The following is a 19702-nucleotide window of genomic DNA, read 5'->3' as shown; positions in this document are numbered from 1 at the left end:
CTTGGGCCAGTGAAGCAACGTCCTCCACAACTAGATTGAAGAACAAAACGACCGCAACTTGTCTGTTCCCCTTCCCCCAATTCCCCAGCACTGTTCCTATCCCCCAGTTCTCCAATAAAAATCTTTTAAAAAAAAAAAGAATGTTAATTACAGGCGCTGGGAGAATTCTATGTAGTAGGAAAGTTAATGTGAAAAATTGGTGGTATTAGGGGGAGGAAATGCACATTTAGAAGTTACTGAGATCTTAAATTTTCTCACCACAAGATGATCATTTCTTTTGTGACATTATAAAAGTGTTAGCATCTTATGGTGGTAAACATATTACAACATATAAATTTATCAAATCAACATGTTAGACACCTTACATTTACACCATGTTCTATGCCAATTATATCTCAATTAATTTTTTTTAAATTGAAAAAAGGTAACTAAAGATGACAAAAAAAGGTATCAAGGAAATTCCTCAAAAATGAAATTTTTTGTTTAGTCAGTCACCTTAATGGGACACATTACAGTGGAAAAGAAAATCAGAGTATGCTGAGGGTGGTCTAGGGGGGATATAAAGACAAATGAACAGGAAGGTGTATGAGGTTTGAAGGAGCAATCTGGAGGAAGCCCAGGAACTGGGAAAAACGGGAAGATGTGAAAAAATGGGAGGGAATGGAGTGGATGTTGGAGTAGGAGTGGGGCAGGATCCCAAAGGAGAGATGATCAGTGAAAAGTTCCTGCTCATGGATATGGCTTGGGACTTTTAAGAACACAGGTGCTTTTTATTAAATCTCTTTGATTTTAGGATACAATGGATAATGTGATATCCTGTTAATTTTATAAGAGCTTTTCAGGAGAAAATATGACAATACATTAAATGTACAGACTGGTTATAAGATATATCAAAATTCTAAAAACATTTAATATGGGAAAAATGTGTCACAACAGCAGAAATACTGAATACAGTTTTAAATCTTTTGCTATGCTGTGCAGTGATATAGCATACCCTCCTCCCTCTGTTGTCATTGAAACTTCAGTAAAGGTGTGTGACCATAGCTATAGTGTGATGAGATCTTATGAGATTAGTGTTTTGGGGAAATTAGTGTTTTGGGGTGTATTCCATGTTGAGTCAGTACAGAGTAAAGCTAAGGAAACACAAGAATGACATTTGAGAATTCAGCAGAAGGAAGAAATCTGAGGAAATGACTCAGAGTAATATAAGCTCCTTTATAATTCATGAAGATATTAGGGATGAAGTGAGAGATGCTGGTTTCTCATCATATGCAGGATAGGGATTCATCCCATTTTAATTCACATAATATGTTAAAAAATATATTGCAATGCAAGGGGGGTGGTGACTATTTTGGGGACATCCAGCTTGTACACTTATAGGTCAAAACACATTTAGAGGAAGAAAAGAAGAAATGGAGATGAGAAAAGTAGTCATCAAAGCTGTAGAATAAAATAATTTCAGATTATTTCCAACACTTGGGTGACTTTATATCTGGACTGGTTAAGATGTCATCGAATCTGTTGACCTTTGAAAGTTGCTCCAGTCCTAATACAATGACCTACTTTTATTTTATTTTTTTTGGTCAGGGGTTAACCGACTCAAAAAATAGTCTTCACTTTCAATTCAGGAAAATATTAACCTTGCGTTTTTTTTTGGGATGAAATGGATGAGTCTCCTTTACTTTCTATGTAAACCTGACTACATCAAAAGTTCCCAAACTGACCAAATTGTGTGGAAGTTGGAAGAAAAGTTCAACTATGTTCTTTCTGAGTGAACAACAGCCATTATTTCATTCTCTGACACAATGTAATGATGAACCCAGTTGGTATGTTTTCCAGAACTGCCATGGAGTTTGTTCTTTGACTGCACAGTAATGTGTCTGTGTGCATGCGTGCATGTGTGTGCGCATATATGTGCGTGTGTGCGTGTGTGCGTGTGTGTGTGTTTTCTTTCTTAAGTATTAGTTCTTTTTGAAACTGTACACCCAGGGTAAGCTATGAATGGATAGTACTGATTTACCCAAACTATTTTAGGAGAATGAACCCTTCTCATCAGCAGGGCTCTCTCTATTTCTAATTCTCTTTCTGCTACACAACAGGGGGCGTTAAGATATAGAGCTGGGCCGGCCAAATGGCTCAGTTGGTTAAGAGCTTGCTCAAGAGTACCAGCTCTGAGCAACAGCAATTTGATTCCCAGCCCGAGCTGAGCTGCTGCTGAGCTGCCAACAGGTGGCAGGATGGCTCAGCTAAAAAACAAAACAAACAAACAAAAAACAAAAATAAAAAAAACAAACAAAGATATAGAGCTGTTGGAGCTTGAAAAAGAGCCTCATGTCACACAATAAAATAAGATTTTAGTTGTATATGCCAGAACAGAATATATATAGTATAAATGATTCCTTAGTTTAGAAATATACAATCTTAAGATGCACTTATTATTATTATTATATAAATATAGTTGTATACTTAGTTGAAAATTGTTGAAAACTGTATATAAAATAGTTTGCACCTGGGCCGGCCATGAAGTGGTTCAGTTGATTAAGAACTCGCTCAAGAGTGCAAGCTCTGAGCAACAGGGTTGCCGGTTTGATTCCCGGACGGAGCTGAGCTGCCAACGGGTGGCAGGATGGCTCAGCTAAAAAAAAAAAAAAAAAATCAGTTGAACTACCTTTTCAAGGTTATGAATTTATTGTTGAAATTTTCTATGAAATTCAGGTTACTATTGCTAATTTCAATTGCAAAAGGATCAAATAAATTTTCTTCTTTTTTTTCAAGTTGTGCGTAGAGTTTCACATCACTGCAGATTGAATCTTTAAATTCATATTAAAGTGTAAAAAACTTCAGACACTTACCAAAGATACCATGTTTTTATCATTACCCTAATCTTTTAATGAGTTTATATTTTTAAATGTTAAGAGATTTCAAGCTCTTATTACAGAAAAAAAAGAAGCATATTGCTCTAATAATAAGAAGCTTTAGGTGTTTGCTTTGTAGATGTGGCTTACAGATTTAAGTTGTTCTGGGGTTTATATTTGACCTAATGTGTATTCATAACTATTTTAGTTGTAGCAACATGGCTTTTATTTTGCATACCTAATAAAGGTAACCGATGAGTCAGACTAATGATATTACTTTATGCTTCTCTAGCATCTTTCATCTACAGCTTACTAAATACTTTGTAAACATTAATTAAACATCAACACATCTTGGAGGAAAGTGTTATTATCCTTTTATAGGGAAACAGATATAGAGGGCTTAGGAGAGGCAAATATTAAATACATACAACTGAGTTTTTCTATAGGCTAATGTGTCAATAACGCTTCGTCCTGGGTACAGAGAGAGAAGCATCAGTGTGTTACTACAAAGTAACCCAAGTTTGTGGGGGAATGTGAGTTTCAGGAGGCCCAGAACACTTTGTGAAATTAATTTTGGAGGTTAGATATTAAACAGAAGCTTCTGGTTAGAGTGGTGTACATCACCCAGTGCCCAAACTTATCTTTTCTCTGATGAAGTGGAAAATCAGGTCAGGATTACTGCAACGTGCTTGAACTTAACTCAAGTAGAATCATTTGATCTGGGTGTTCTAGCACAACCCTGATTTCAAATAAGCTGATCTGCTTCGCCCATAACTAGATTCAAACTGTTCTTATTGTGTGGCCTAATTTTTAGTTTGAGAATCAAATCACCATAACTATTATGGCTAGTTTAAAGCTTTGCTTCTATATCTCAAAACTGAAGTGAATATTGAGCAGGTAATTGGGGTGATTCAGATAGCTGGTATATCAGTTGTGAATTTTATTCAATTGTGGTGTCACACAGATAAGAAATCAAGAAAATTGCGTTTTTTAAATTTTTTCTTTCCTAAAAGAAGGCTGAAGAGAGATACCTTAGGGTGATATGGGGCCTTTAATATGGCATCAAGGACCCAGGTTCTTTTTCTTTTTCTCTGCCATCAATGGCGCGTGGTTTTCATCCCCAAGGTTGTCTTATGGTCCAAGATGGTTGCTAGAATTCCAGACAGCACGTACATAGCTGGAAGCAGGAAGGACAAAAAGGCATACTCTAGGTGTCTGTCTTTAGGAGCTTTCTCTAAAGCCCACTTACCATTCATCAACCATCCCTAACTGTAGGAGAGGTTAATAAAGTCATTCATTTATCTGGACATAGCACTACTTGGTATAAAATCAAAGTTTTATTATTAAGAAGGAGATAATAGATGTTGGATAGGTGATTAATGGTCTTGGCTACAGCAACAAACTGAAATGAATGCAAAAACAAAGTCCTCTTTTAACAGTGAATTATATGGTTTGGCCTTTTGTCTTCTGATATTGACTGAACAACTGACACATTCTACTGCATTTCGTAATCTGGAGGTACCACCTATGGGTGTGTATATGTGCCCTGGCAAGAAAATAACCAAACCAACGAGTGCATCAGCAAAATTGTTTGGAGGTGTTCTTGCTGCATTCCTCCCCACCCTGTCTTTGGCCATGAACTTACGTCTAGGTTCCTGGTGTGCTTACGACTCAGCTGCTGCCGGTCACAGGCAGAACCAGGGCAGCGTACATCGCCTCTTCAGTGTTTAATTACAGTAAGCTGGAATACAGAGCCACTTTCCTTTTGTGCAACGGTCTATAGTGGTCTGTCTCTGAGTGTGCATGTATCTGTGTGTTATCCTCAGGTCCCCAGACACTGACTGGGAGGAGTCTGAAGACAGGTGGTGGCTAAGTTGCTTGAAAGGAATATTTCACTTCAAATTTTAACTGCAAAAGGATGTGGACATCCAGTAGTGATTTCAGTTACACAATACAGTATTATCAAGTACGGTATAGTCACCATACTATAAATTAGACCCTCAGAACTTACTCATCTTATAACTGAAACTTTGTACCCTTTTACCAACTTCTCTCCATTTCCCCACCTTTCCCCGTTCCTGGCAACCAATATTCCACTCTTTGTTTCCATGAGTTAACTTTTTTTTAGATTCCACATATCAGTGATAGCACCAAGTATTTGCCTTTCTCTGTCTGGCTTATTTCACGCTGCATAATGCCTTAAATGTCCATCCACGTCTTCACAAATGGCAAAATTTTCTACTTTCTCATGGCTGAATATTTTACTGCATATGTATATATAAAACAATCTGATTTATTCATTTACCCATTGATGGACACTTAGGTTGTTTCCATATTTTGGCTATTGTGAATAATGCTACAATGAACATAGTAGCGCAGATGCCTCTTTGATATTTTATTTTTATTTCCTTAGGCTACATACTCATAAGTGGGATTGCTGGATCATATGGTAGTTCTATATTTAATTTTCTGAGGAACCTTCAAACTGTTTTCCATAGTGGCTGCACCAATCTATCCCTACTGATAGTGCTCAAGGGTTGCCTTTTTCCCACATCCTCACCAACACTTGTTATTTCTTGTCTTTTTGAGGATAGCCATTCTAACAGGTATGAGGGGATATCTCATTGTGGTTTAGATTTGTATTTCCTTAATAGCTAGTGAAGTTTCACATTTTTTTTTTGTATATCTGTTGGCCATTTTTGCAGAGACTTTTTTGTTTGATGTAGTCCCACTTGTTTATTTTTTGTTGTTGTTGCACTTGCTTTTGGTGTCAAATCCAATAAATCATTGCCAGGACCATGTCAAGGAGATTACCCCTTCTTTCTTTTAGCAGTTTTGTAATTTCAGGCCTTCGATTTAAGCCTTTAATCTATTTTGAGTTGATTTTTGTGCATTTTGTAAGATAGTTGTCCAGTTTCATTCTTTTGCATGTGGATGTCCAGATTTTTTGAGAGTTTATTTGAGCCAAGCTGATGGCATATCGGGGGAGCAAGATCTCAAATGCTCTCGACACCATTTATTGAAGAGACTATCCTTTCCCCATTGAGTATTCTTGGCTCCTTTGTCAAATATTAGTTGGACTATATATGCATGGGCTTATTTCTGGGCTTTCTGTTCTGTTCCACTGATTTATGTGTCTGCCTCTATCCCAATGTCATACTGTTTTGATGACTATAGCTTTGTAGTATAATTTGAAACCTATAAGTGTGATGCCTCCAGTTTTGTTCTTTCCCAAGATAACTTTGGCTACTCATGGTATTTTGCAGTTCACTACAAATTTTAGGATTGTTTGTTCTATCTCTGTGAAAAATGCCCTTGGAATTTTGCTAGGGATTGCATTGAATCTGTAGATCAGTTGAGTAGTATGGACATTTTAACAATATTAGTTCTTCAAATCCATGAACATGGAATATCTTTCCATTTGTTTTTGTCTTCTTTGATTTCTTTTGTTAATGCCTTATAGATTTCAGCATACAGTTCCCCTTACCTCCTTGGTTAAGTGTATTCCTATGTATTTTATTCTTTTTGATGCAATTATAAATGGGATTATTTTCTTAAAAATTTTTTTCCTGATAGTTGGTTATTGGTATATAGCAACACAACAGATTTTTGTATGTTATTTTTGTATCCTGCAACTTTACTGAATTTGTTTGTTAGTTCTAACAGGATAACAGACATCCTAAATGGTGTGAGGTGATATTTCATGTGGTTCTCATTTCATTTCCCTGATGATTAGTGATGTTGAACACCTTTTCATTTTCTGTTGGCCATTTGTATGTTTTTTTGGGAAAACTGTTTATTCAGGTCCTTTGTTGATTTTTTAATTGGATTTTTTTTTTTGTTTTTCTATTCAGTTGTTTGAGCAAGCTGTGATTTTTTTTTTTAAGATTTTATTGGGGAATTGGGGGAGGGGAACAGCATTGAGGAATCGGGGAAAGGGGAACAGACAAGTTGCTGTTGTTTTGTTCTTCAGTCTAGTTGTGGAGGGTGTTGCTTCACTGGCCCAAGTTGGCACCATCATTGCACTCTTCCCGGGCGAGGCAGATCAGTCGCTGGCCTCTGGACGGCCGCTCACTGCGGCTGCTGGCCGCTCATGCTGGCTGCTGGCTACACAGGGTAGCTTATGGCAACCCACTGCCACAGGGGCAGCAGCCCACGCCGTCGCCGGCGACTCACGGCAGGCAGCCCAGCTCCAGGGTCGATCTGTTGTTCAGCATCTTAGCTGTGGAGGGCAGTGTCACTGGCCCTCATATGTGGGATCTGAACCAGGGCCCTCTGGCATCCCAAGCCAGTTCTTAACCAACGTGCCACTCGGCCGGCCCCCAAGCTGTGATTCTTTTTACTTGGAAGTGACCTTTAAAAAAATAAATCATCGGGGTGACCGGTTAGCTCAGTTGGTTAGAGCGTGGTGCTGCTAACACCAGGGTTGTCGGTTCGATCCCCGCATGGGCCACTGTGAGCTGCGCCCTCCTTAAAAGAGTCAACTATGCCAGTGTGGCATGAAGGCAATGTGTAACCAATGACCATGGCTGCTCCCCATTAAAATAACAAAAAAAAAGAAAAGTAAATCATCAATTCCATATATATATATATTTTTTTTTAGCTGAGCCATCCCGCCACCTGTTGGCAGCTCCGCGGCTGCTCAGCTCGGGCTGACTAGAACCACTGTTGCTCAGAGCTCAAACTCTTGAGCGAGCTCTTAACCAACTGAGCCACTCAGCCGGCCCTATCAATTCCATATTTGATCTAAACATATGGTTAGGTGGATTTTGATTCAAGATGAGCAGTAGTTTAGAGACATATTCTGAAATACTGCATGTTTAAGTGCTTCACAAATAGTAAGAGCTTTGTTATTGTTCCATAGCTTCATCTAATCGATACTCAGGTAAGGGGCTGAAGGAAGTTTGAGGTTTATTCATAGGGCAAAAGGGCAGGTAAATTTGGGCAAGAATTATATTTGGAGATCAGAGGGTTACTCTATTAGCCCAAATACACTTAAGCAACAATAAATAGTATGAGGTATCTTGCAAATTTGTGGTGGTTGCTTACAGTTTAGAAAGTTGCCCCTATTTAATTCTAAACTTTTAATATGGCAGGGATGTTGATGGTTCAGCTCTCACTAAAACTTTTTAGTTTTTGTTCACTTAATATTGACTTGGGAGTGTGTGGGTTCTTATTCGAATGAATAATGGCCCCTTTTGTATCTCTATGTGTGGACTTCCGTGTTCTTTCTGTCCAGAAGCCACAACCAGTCCGTTTTCAGCGCACACAGTTTGTTGAAGTTTTATGGGTCTCCAAAAATAATGTCTTTGTTGTTGCATCCTTGGTTTAGAACATAACTAGAGCAAGATAAAAGAGTTAAGCAGATGGAGATAAAAAATATGGCTTCTAGGATTATACTTAGAAATAGGCAGCTCTTCTCCTGGCTTCCTGTAGGCCTTGTTCTGCAGGGCAGTCCCTTTTACCTAAGCTGACATAATTTATTATCCAAACCAAGACACTTTTGAGAGGTAAAGGGGTGCTAATAGGACATGAACTGCCAGGACTGTCCTGAGCAAACTGTGATATAAGGTCACTAATTTTTATCTCATGACAGCAGTTAAAGCAGAGAGCACTCCCACTCCAGGCAGGCCGATCCCAGAGAGGAGGGAGAGGAAGCCTCGCACACTCGATTTCTTCTCCCTAACACACCCATCCTGATACATCAGTTTCTCACTCCCTCAGAGAGAAGGAAGGAAGGATCCAGGAAGCTAGCTGTGCTCATGGGAAATCCATTCTCATAGAATCCACACAGGAAAAGAGGTTTTTCCTGTCAGGCCTGCCCCTAACATTTGCATAGGCAGAGGAGGGCCAGAGTGGGGTGCCCTAAGCACTGGGACAGAGCAGTGATGTGCAGAGCTGATTGTTAGCATCACCTCTCAATTCTGCATTCAGCGATGACTGGTAGATTGAAATTGGCCACGATGGAAGTATTTACACCATGGGAATTGACAAGCTACAAGTCAGGCTTTTCTTTCCTCTCGTCAGGTAGAGCTGGTTGTGAAAAATTTATCAGCACACCACTTGGCTCTGGACTGGACTTTTATTTCTCCTGTGTTTGTGGTTACTTCCCCTGGCCCCATCATCTAGTGGAGATATTCATGATCAATGATTAAAGACACATTTGTCATTGACATGAAAAAAAATCCAGCCTCTGCACCTTCTGTATGCCTATCAGGGGTGCACTGTACTGGGCCTGCCCCCCATTGCCTAAATAGCTGCCGTGCTGAGTCCTCTGACCTGGAAGAGCCAACAAGTCTGAGGATGGATGGGTCTTCCACTTGGCATTAAGATTGGCCATGTGTGTAGGCCTCCACTGTCCCTTGCCAAGTCTACTGAGATGGAAAACATAGGTGTCACTTTGATGCTTTAAAAGTCTTAAAGGGAATTGACAACTGGAAACTGAAATTCTTGGCAGTTGTATTGTCAGTACATTTGCAGAGTGCCCGAGTTTTAGAACTTGGAAGCTGTGGATTTGAGTCTTATTTAAGAAGATTACCACTGTGGAATTTTGCAAAATTATTTCACTGCTTGGAGCATTGGCTTCTTTTAAAGTGGGAACAATATTTTCCAATTATAAAGCTTTGAGGATAAATGACATAGCATGTGAAAAATGAGTTATAAATCTTAAAAAGCTATGTTAATGTAAAGTGGGAACATTATAAAGAGAGTGCATATTTTGTGGCAAAAGGAGAGATTAATTAGTTCTGACATTTTAGCTAGTTATTTGCAGGACAGGAAGCAGAGCTGGATTACCCACAAGGCCCATGAAGCGTGTGTGTAAGTATATTGACTTATTTTTTGGAGGAAAAGAATTTGATATCTCCTCCCCAACCATGCCACCTCCCAAATAAGTTAAACATCGTTGAAAAAACAGAAATTGTTAAAATCTTTTATGCTTATTTTACAGCTTAATGTCTTAAAGTTATATTTTGGAAAGGAGTTGAAGTATTACATTCTTAACGATTGCTTAGACTCTCTGGAAAAAAACCATTAATTCAGCCACCATGAAATAATTTCTACTTAGGTTCTTGTACCTTTCAATGTGGGGTGAAGGCTTCCTTCAGAGATAAATTTTGTGTCATATGCTTGATACAGAACACAAGGGCTGTGCGTTTCCCTCCACATTACAGGCAGATCTCAGATATAAAATAACTTTAGTATGTTTTCTTGTAAAACACAAAATAAATCATTTTTAATATTGAATTTAAAAAAACTTAAATTTAAATCTTTCTGGTTTGAAGCCTGTTTTTTAAGCATGGGTTTTTCAGATGTATCTTGGTCTCCCTCTAGTGATGGCTAAGGCAAACTGAACCAAAATCTGGGGCACAAAACTCATTTTTTTGAATCAAAAATTGAGTTTTGAACACCTAAGCCTCAATTTGAAGGGTTGGAAAACATGAAATTAATTTCAGCTTTTAGCATTTGTTAGGAAAATTTGCATTTGTTGTTCCTATAGTTTGGGTGTTTTTGTTGTTCTTACTTGAACTTTTTCATGTGTTTATTTTTGGTGGTAGTTGTGTGTGTGTGTATGTGTGTGTGTGTATGTGTGTGTGTTCTTTTCCACAAAAAAATGGAACCCTATGTGCACTTATAAATTTCAAGTTTTTGATGCTTTATGCAATATCTTCTGGTGCAAATTCTAGAAAAAATAATTTATTAAGCTTTTGGCCAAAACCGAGATTACTCTGGTCGGGTTTTTTTTGGATGGGCTAGAAACTAATACATTGCAAAAAAAAAAATTTAAACTTGAATCTGATCAAACCTTTAGCTCCAACTACTAACTTACATAATAGTTAGAGGACAGAAGAACATGTTAGAATACGAGTATACTAAGGCACTGTAATGAGACTCAGACTGTATGAAATTCTATGGGGCATAAAAGCATGATTCATTAACAAACTATAAGAGGAAAAAAAGGATAAATGAAAGTGAAATCTGAAAATTAAAAGACACTTAAAAGACTACAATTATTTACCATATCTGGTCCTTATTTGGATACTAATTATAATAATTATAATTATAATTATAATAAATATAATTATAAATGAAACAATATGATCTCCGGAATTTGCTATAAAAAAGTCATGGGGAGGGGATGGGTAGGGCAAAATTGGCCATGGGCTTATGGTTGTTGGCACTAGATGGATACCTGGGAATTCCTTATGCCATTTTATCTACTTTTGAGTAAATGTGCAATTCTCCATAATAAAACATTAAAAATATGAGTAAATTGGTTACAGCACCTTTAGTTACAGTTATATAAATGAATACAGGCTGTCGTTACTATATCATTAAACACTGTTATTTGGACTACCCTCTTCAACACAAGCCAAGTTCATTTTGGACTTCATTCTGTATTGGAGGTACATCCTAAGGTGGTTAGAGCAGCCCTGAGAAGCCTGACTCAGTCCAAAGTGAGCCTTGATCTGTTGAAGTGCTAAGAAATTGAGTTAGTTTTGTTTGGACTTTAATTCTAATCTAAATTAATGGTGAATTTAGACTAAAGTTCAAGGCCTCTTAGGGAAGAGGCTATGCAATAAGCTTAAGTTACCCAATTCCTTGAGATAGAACCAAGATCAATTTAAGGATAAGTGAGCAAACATTTCACAAACAATTATCAATGCCCGAAATGCATCACACATTTTTTTTTTAAAGATTTTTTAAATTGGGAAATTGGGGGAAGGGGAACAGACAAGTTGCTGTCATTTTGTTCTTCAGTCTAGTTGTGGAGGACGTTGCTTCACTTGCCCAAGTTGGCACCATCATTGTGCTCTTCCCGGGCAAGGCAGATCAGTCGCCAGCTTCTGGATGGCCGCTCACTGCGGCTGCTGGCCGCTCATGCTGGCTGCTGGCAACACACGNCAGCTCCAGGTTGAGCTGTTGTTCAGCATCTTAGCTGTAGAGGGCAGTGTCACTGGCCCTCATATGTGGGATCCGAACCGGGGCCCTCTGGCATCCTAAGCCAGTTCTTAACCATCGCGCCATTGGCCGGCCCGCATCACACATTTTAGAGTAGTTAACAGGTTGATGAAGTGACCAAGAATAAGAAATTGACTGACCCTGATGTTGACATTCCACTTAGTGTCAGGGTTTAAGGCTTCTCATATAGATACCTTCTCCCTGATTGTCTTCCCTTCCCTACCCACCTGATCCTAACCTCAGAGCACATGGAAAGCCATTCCCCTGCTTATTCCAAAGATGCTGAGTCTTTCTTTCCTACCTAGTGTCTCCCTGGATTCATGTTCTGAACACCCTGTCCATGTAGACTTGAGATGCTGCCATCTGTCACACTCCATCAGTGCCCTCTTCTGATGCAGTGTTCCTTCTCCTTACCCACATACACATAAGATTGCACCTTCCTGAACCCTGATGTCAGTCCAAAATAAACCATCGCCCTTTGCAGATTTTAAGTTAAATTATTTCCCCTTGGGAACCCCAAGACAAGCCCAGGCCACTTCCCATATACCTATTTCATCATTCATTCAACAAGTAGTTAATGAGTGCCTAATATATGCTAGGTTCAGAAACAGGCAGTGCTGCTAGAAAGGTAAGCAAAAAAAAAAAAAAAAGCCATGGTTCTTGCTTTCATTGAGTTTGCAGACTAATAGATTTTAATGATCCAAGATAAGACTAGAATTTAACATACTTTTATTGAAGATAGAAAGATAAAGAAAGAAGGGTAGTACTCAGAAAATAAGTTACAACCTCTATACCAGCCCAGGCTGCCTCCCTGCCTCAGCCTGTTTTAGCCTAATTCCATTTGTCTGGGGACAGTTCATTTCCCACCCCTGGAATTGTTCTAGACTGCTACACAGAGAGCAGGAAACTGCCAGTGGAGGGCATGTGGGGAAGGAGATGGCTGGGCTGTCTCCCAAAGGACGAGGTCAAGGCCATAGCTTAACTTCTCTTGAGTATTGGAGCAAGGGAGATAGGAGGGAGTATAAACACATATACACACTCCCTTTTTCTTTTTTTAAGATTTTATTGGGGAATTGGGGGAGGGGAACAACGTTGGGGAATCAAGGAAGGGGAACAGGCAAGTTGCTGTCCTTTTGTTCTTCAGTTTAGTTGTGGAGGACATCGCTTCACTGGCCCATGTTGGTATTATCATTACGCTCTTCCTGGGTGAGGCAGATTGGTCTCTGGCCACTGGATGGTCACTCATGGCAGCTCAGGGCAGCTCACACCAGCTGCCAGCCACTCATTAGCTTTACGGCAGCCCACTGCAGCAGGGGCTGCAGCCTACGCCGTTGCCGGCGACTCACCATGGCAGTCCAGCTCCAGGTCCAGCTGTTGTTCACCATCTTAGCTGTAGAGGGCACAGTATTACAGGCCCTCATGTGGAATCCAAACCAGGGCCCTGCTGCTCAGAGCTGGCGTCCCAAGCCAACTCTTAACCAACACGCCACTCGGCCAGCCCCACACTCCCTTTTTAACAATTGTAAAATCTCCAGCCAAGCAGAGCAGCCCATAAAACTGTATTTTCATAAACCATAGATAGCAACCATTTGTCAGTAGACAATACTGAAGAGTAAGTCACGGGTAAGTAGGGCTTTCCTAACCTTGGGCTTCCTTCCAGGCAGGGTTGGAGTAAAAGGGGGGAGCAGGCAAGGCTTTGTTTGATATAGGGATTCTTTCCCTGTAAGCCTTATTATCTGGCAAGAATAATCCTAAATTAAAGAGTATAGGGTATCAGTATGTAGGGTAAGTTGGGTATCAGTAAATGAACTATTTTTATTTCACAGTAGGAAGGTCTGTCACTTGAATGCTTAGACTGTAAAAATCTCTTTGTAGGTTGTTGTTTTTGCTAATTCCTTATAATATCCTACATTTTTTTCAAGCACATACATATAGTTTTATTTTTTCTTAACAGCAGGTGAGAAATAGTCTATTTTTTATCTTACACATAGAATGTGGCTAGGGATTGTGACAAGGTGTGAATGTCCTCTCCAGCTTCTAATATGGGTTCCTAACTGTTTCCTTTCCAGCAAGGATTCTTAATAACAAAAAGAAAATAATATAATCTCGATGAGTAGTTTATTCTACTTTATTTTTTTGCAGACAGGCTTGTTAATAGCTAGCACCTCTGTTTTTTTCTTAATAATAATAGAGAAGTTCAATTTAGATGTCCAGATGTGAAATTGATGAAATTGTTTTACGAAGTTGTGGTGTGTGAGTTCATTTCTGAGGGCGAGAGAAGTAAGACAACTGTCTGCAGATTTGTGGTGCAATGGCTAGAATAGTTGGAGAGGGAAATGCAGATTTCCCTGAAGGTATGTCTTGAGAAGGAATGAGGAGGGTTGTGATCTTGTAACACCAGCAGTGGTTCCACGGAGAGCAGTGTGATGATGCTAAGGAAACATTTAACGTAAACAGGAGCTGTGGCCATTGCTTTCCCTTCTCCCTTTCTCTCCCCTAAGTAAACTCCTGATTCCAAGGAATTGTTTGTACACAGAATACAGCCCCCTTCCCTTGCCAAATAAAAGTATTCCTCTGCCCTCATTAGCTCTGTGTTGAGGTGATAGTGATTCAGTGTCTAGACTTTAAAGCCAGACTTCATGAGCTCAGATCCCGGTACCACCACACACATGACCTTGGCAGGTCACTTAATTTCAGGATTCCTCCGTTTTCTCATTGGGAGAGTGAGTATAATTTGTTCTTACTTCCTTGGGTGAAGATTAAATAATTAATATAAAGTGCTTAACAAGGTGCTGAGCATTGTAGGTGCTCAGTAAAAGTATGTGTTCTCTATTTGTCCAAAATTACTATGGGGGGTCGTATTTCCTGAGGTGACTTGATTTTTAAGCAATTTGAACACACTGCAAGATTATATGTTTTGCTTTTTGGCTACTGGACCAATGTATTTGCAAAAAAAAAAAAGCTACTTAGCCAAAGCTCTTTGTATATTCTCTTTATACAGTCTCTATATAGCCTAGGTAGTTGCTCGGGATTCTCTTCTTTCTGGTATCTGAGTTTCCCCATTTATTTGTTCCCAGATTGCAGTTTGGGCTCTCTTTCACCTGGCCTGGATTCTAGAATTGGACTCCCCTTTGAAATTTGCTTCCGGCTCTTTCAGATTTGATAACTTGAACATTAGCCTTCCTGTCATTTGGGCCTTAGCAGCCCTGCCCGGCTCCCAGCTCATCCCTTCCCTTTAGTTATGGGGTTTCCCTGCTGACTGCAGGAGTGGACCTAGGCAGCCCTGAGCCAGAGCTGCTGGGAGACAGTCCTGGGACACCCAGATTTGGTTCACCCAGCCTTGCAGTGAACAGCAGTGTCTGAGGTTTGAAATCCTGGTGGCCAGGCAGGTGCATAGAGTGTCTAGAATGGATGTGGGGGGGGTGGGGGTGGTGGTGAGGAGGGAGGACGAGGGGTGGGTTTAGGAGGATATAACAAATCTCCATGGCAATGGCAAAAAGGGAGCTTCCTGAAGGATGCTGCAGATCGTACCCCAAGCAAAGGCTTAGCTATCATCTGCCACGGTGGGGCCCATCTTGAGCAGGGACACGGGCCCCTCACTTTGGTTGTGCCACTGTCTTTCCTGTCCTGTGTGTAGCTGTCAGTGTGTCAACTTCGTCGTTCACCTACAGTTGAGGAGCTTGTATCCTTTGCTTGTGTCTGTTTTTATCAGTCACAACACCGTCACTCTGTTCATGTCCTCTACCCATTTTTTAATTGGATTGTTTGTTGTTTTGGTGTTGTGTTGTATGAGGTTTTTTAAATAAAATAAATTTTGGAATTAACCCCTTATCAGAATTATCATTGGCAAATATCTTCTCCCATTCAAGAAGGTGTCTTTTCGTTTTGTTGTTGGTTTCCTTTTGCAGTGAAAAAACTTTTTAGTTTGATGTTTCCCTTGTCTGAGGAATGAAAATGTAACAAAGGGTATTTATTATCTGAGAGTTTACTTCCTATATTTTCTTCTGGGAGTTTTATGGTTTCAGGTCTTACATTTAAGTCATTAATCCATTTTGAGTTTATTCTTGTATATGGCATAAGAAGGTGGTCCAGTTCCATTTTTTTGCATGTGTCTGTCCAGTTTACCCAGCACTTTTTACCTAAACGTAAATTCTTGCTTCCCTTGTCATAGATTAAATGACCATATAGGCATGGATTTGCTTCTGGGCTCTTTATTCTGTTCTTTTGATCTTTGTATCTGTTTTTATGCCAATATATGCTGTTTTGATTACTATGGCCTTGTAGTATATTTTGATATCAGATAGTGTGATGATTCTAGCTTTGTTCTTCTTTTCAGGATTACAGTGGCTATTCAGGGTCTTTTATGGTTCCGTATAAATTTTAGGATTATTTGTTCTAGTTCTGTGAAAAACGCCATTGGTATTTTGATAGGGATTCCATCTATAGATTGCTTTGGGTAGTATGGACATTTTAACTATATTATTCTTCCTATCCATGAGCATGGTATATGTTTCCATTTATTTGTATGTTTTCTAATTTCTCTTTTCAATGTCTTATAATTTTCTGAATACAGATCTTTAACTTCCTTGGTTAAATTTATTCCTAATAGTTTTATTTATTTATTTTTTGATGCAATTGTAAATGGGATTGATTTCTTAATTTCTCTTTCTTTTTTTTAAAAAAAGATTTTATTGGGGAATTGGGGGAGGGAAACAGCATTGGGGAATCAGGGAATGGGAACAGACAAGTTGCTGTCCTTTTGTTCTTCAGTCTAATTGTGGAGGATGTCTCTTCACTGGCCCATTTGGTATTGTGATCATTGCACTCTTTCTGTCTGAGGCAGATCGCTGGCCATTGGACGGCTGCTCATGGTGCCTCCTGACTGCTCAGGCCGGCTTCTGGTTGCTCACGCTGGCTGCCCGCCACTCACAATATCTTATGGCAGCCCACTGCAGCCCATTACAGTCTACACCATCGCCGGCAACTCATGGCAGCCCAGCTCCAGGTCATGCTGTTGTTCACTATCCTAGCTGTAGAGGGCGCAGCATCACTGGCCCTAATGTGGGGTCTGACCCAGGGCCCTGCTGCTTGGAGTTCGTGCTCCTAAGCCAACTCTTAACAAACATGCCACGCGGCCGGCCCTTAATTTCTCTTTCTGACAGTTCATTATTGATATATGAAAATGCAACCAATTTCTGAATATTAATTTTGTACTCTGCTACTTTACTGAATTCATTTATCAGTTCTTATAGTTTTTGGGTGAAATTTTGGGGGTTTTCTCTATATAGTATCATGTCATCTGCAAATAATGACAGTTTTACTTTTCCTTTCCAATTTGGATACCTTTTATTTCTTTTCCTTGTCTGATTGCTGTGGTTAGGTCTTCAGTACTATGTTGAATAAAAGTGGTAAAAGTGGGTATCCTTGTCTTGTTCCTGACCTTAAGGACAATGCTTTTAGCTTTTCCCCATTGAGTATAATATTAGCTGTGGGCTTGTTAATATATAGTTTTTATTATGTTGAGATATGTTCCTTCTATTCCCATTTTGCTGAGAGTTTTTATCATAAATGGATGCTGAATTTTGTCAAATGCTTTTTCTGCATCTTTTGATATGCCCATATGGTTTTTATTTTTCATTTTGTTTTTGTGGTGTATCACATAAATTGATTAGTGGGCACTGAACCAACTTTGCACAGCAGGAATGAATTCTACTTGATCATGGTGTATTATCTTTTTAATGTATTGCTGAATTTGGTTTGCTAATATTTTCTCGAGGATTTTTGCATCTGTGTTCATCAGGGATATTGGCTTACAGTTTTCTTTTTTGGTAATTTGTTTGTCTGGTTTTGGATTCGGGATAATGGTGGCCTTGTAAAATGAACTTGGTAGCCTTCCCTTCTCTTAGATTTTTTGGAATAGTTTGAGAAGAATAGGTGTTAATTGTTTTTTAATGTTTGGTAAAATTCACCTGTGAAGCCATCTGCTCCAGGACTTTTGTTTGTTGGGAGCTTGTTGATTACTGATTTGATTTCGTTACCAGTGGTTGATTGGTTCAGATTTTCTGTTTCTTCTTCATTTAGCCTTGGAAGATTGTATGCTTCTAGGAATTTATCCCATTCCTCCCAGATTGTCCAATATAGTTGGACAATATATATTGCAGCTCATAGTATTTTCTTAAATTTTTTTATATTTCTGTGTTGTACATTGTCACTTCTCTTTTATTTCTGATTTTATTTATTTGTGTCTTCTCTCTTTTTTTCTTGATGAATATGGTTAAAAGTTTATCGATTTTGTTTATCTTTAAAAAAAAACAGATCTTGGTTACATTGGTCTTTTGTATTTTTTAGCCTCTATTTTGTTTATTTTTGCTCTGATCATTATTATTTCCTTTCTTGTACTTGACTTTCTGCTTTGATTGCTTTCTTTTTCACATTCCCTTAGGTGTAGAGTTAGACTGTTTATTTAAGATTTTTCTTGATTCTTTAGGGAGGTCTGCAATGCTATGAATTCCCCTCTTCAGGAATGCTTTCACAATGTCCCATAGAATTTGGATCATTGTGTTTTCATTTTTGTTTGTCTCAAGGTGTTTTGATTCCTCTCTTGATCTCATTGTTGAGCCATTCATTATTTAGTAATATGTTATTTAGCCTTCAGGTGTTTATGTGATTTTTTTAAAAGTTATTTTTCTTGCAATTGACTTCTAGTTTCATACCACTGTGGTCAGAGAAGATGCTTGATGTAATTTCAGTCTTCTTAAATTTATTGAGGCTTGTTTTGTGGCTTAACATATGGTTTATCTTGGAAAATGTTTCATGTGCACTTGAAAAGAATGTATATTCTGCTGCTTTGGGGTGAACTGCTCTAAAAATATTAATTAAATCTGCTGGTCCAGTATGTCATTTAAGGCCACTGTTTCTGTGTTGATTTTCTGTCTGGAATATCTGTCCATTGGTGTCAGTGGGGTGTTAAAGTCCCCTGCTGTGATTGTGTTACTGTCGATCTTTGCCTTTATGTTGGTCAATATTTGTTTTATATATTTAGGTGCTCCTTTTTTGGGTGCATAGATGTTTACTAGGGTTATGTCCTCTTGTTGGATTGATTACTTCATTAATATGTAATGTCTTTTTTTAAATCTCTTATTATAGCCTTTGTTTTAAAGTCTGTTTTCTCCAATGTAAGCATTGCTACCTCAGCTTCTTTCTTGTTTCCATTTGTGTGAAATATCTTTTTCCATCCCTTTACTTTCAGTCTGTGTGTGTCTTTTGATCTGAGATGGGTCTCTTATAGACAGCATATGCATGGGTCTTGATTTCTTATCCATTCAGCTACCCTATGTCTTTTGATTGGAGCATTTAACCCATTTACATTTAATGTGATTATTGATAGGTACATATTGGGTCATCGGAAAAGTCATGATGCATTTTTGCAACAGATGGTGCTGATTCGTTTTTGGAAGTACTAGAGTCATTCGCATCTATGCTATTGCTATGTCATTTGACAGCTGACAGTTGTAGCTTCATTCTAAAAAAAAAAGTGAGCCATTTGGTTGAGTTTTTCCATCTACAACAAGTTGAAAATGGAAGACCAAACTGTGTATTTTTGCTATATTTTACTGTTTTACTTCCATAAAGGGAAGAACACACATCAAGCTTGTGAAAAGTTGCATAAAGTTTATGGTGACAATACTCTACAAGAACATCAGTGCCAGTGATGGTTCATGAAATTCTGTGCTGGTGATTTTGATCTCAATGACGTTCCTTGGTCAGGGAGGCCCACCGAGGTTGGTGACGACAAAATAAAGGCATTGATTGAGTCAAACCCACGTTACACAACACGAGAGATTGCAGAAACATTGAACATCCATCATTCAAGTGTTCATGACCAC

At 38.9% G+C, this 19702-nt stretch overlaps 1 non-coding gene across 1 annotated transcript; it reads left to right on the top strand.

The window, feature by feature from the left end:
• The first annotated feature begins 7234 nt into the window (after positions 1 to 7234).
• Positions 7235 to 7308, top strand: TRNAS-GCU (transfer RNA serine (anticodon GCU)). Its single transcript has one exon. It is a non-coding gene; the product is annotated as a tRNA-Ser (tRNA).
• Positions 7309 to 19702: the final 12394 nt, after the last annotated feature.

This window comes from Hipposideros armiger, unplaced genomic scaffold (genome assembly GCF_001890085.2).
Source record: "Hipposideros armiger isolate ML-2016 unplaced genomic scaffold, ASM189008v1 scaffold_515, whole genome shotgun sequence".
Classification (NCBI taxonomy): Eukaryota; Metazoa; Chordata; class Mammalia; order Chiroptera; family Hipposideridae; genus Hipposideros; species Hipposideros armiger.
Note: the sequence above shows the minus strand (reverse complement) of the source record. Positions and strands in the feature narration are given on the sequence as shown.